This window comes from Theobroma cacao, chromosome 6 (assembly GCF_000208745.1).
Source record: "Theobroma cacao cultivar B97-61/B2 chromosome 6, Criollo_cocoa_genome_V2, whole genome shotgun sequence".
Lineage (NCBI taxonomy): Eukaryota > Viridiplantae > Streptophyta > Magnoliopsida > Malvales > Malvaceae > Theobroma > Theobroma cacao.
Genome location: NC_030855.1, coordinates 20,048,842 through 20,049,183, shown reverse-complemented (window position 1 = coordinate 20,049,183; position 342 = coordinate 20,048,842). Strand labels below are relative to the sequence as shown.

The following is a 342-nucleotide window of genomic DNA, read 5'->3' as shown; positions in this document are numbered from 1 at the left end:
AAAATCTTTACCCTCCGTCAATCCAGTGAACGCATTTCCCTCCAAGTCCTTGGTGTTGTGTAAGATGCTTTTCATGCTCCAACGGGGTCCCCAAGTTTTGCCACGTGAAGGTTGGAGGAGAGAAGTTGGTGTTGTGATGTGTTTGGTGTCTCGAACAGCACATTTTTTCAGACGAGACACGTGTGTGGTTTTAATGGAATGGCGTGCTTAGCTTGCTTTTCATGCTTTCGTTTCACGTTTGACTTGATTTTCAAATTTGGGTGAGGAGTTTGTATGTCACGACCCGGAACCTCCATCAGGCCCATGACAACCGCCGCGACGTCCCGATTGACACTCATTATC

At 47.4% G+C, this 342-nt stretch overlaps 1 protein-coding gene across 1 annotated transcript in view; it reads left to right on the top strand.

Moving 5' to 3' along the window:
* LOC18596232 (multiple organellar RNA editing factor 7, mitochondrial) overlaps positions 1-342 on the top strand; it is a 7,356-nt gene continuing 7,014 nt past the window's right edge. Inside the window, exon 1 of the mRNA XM_018123875.1 lies at positions 1-260. The gene's annotated coding sequence lies outside the window, so the exon portion shown is untranslated. The remainder of the gene's footprint in view (positions 261-342) is intronic.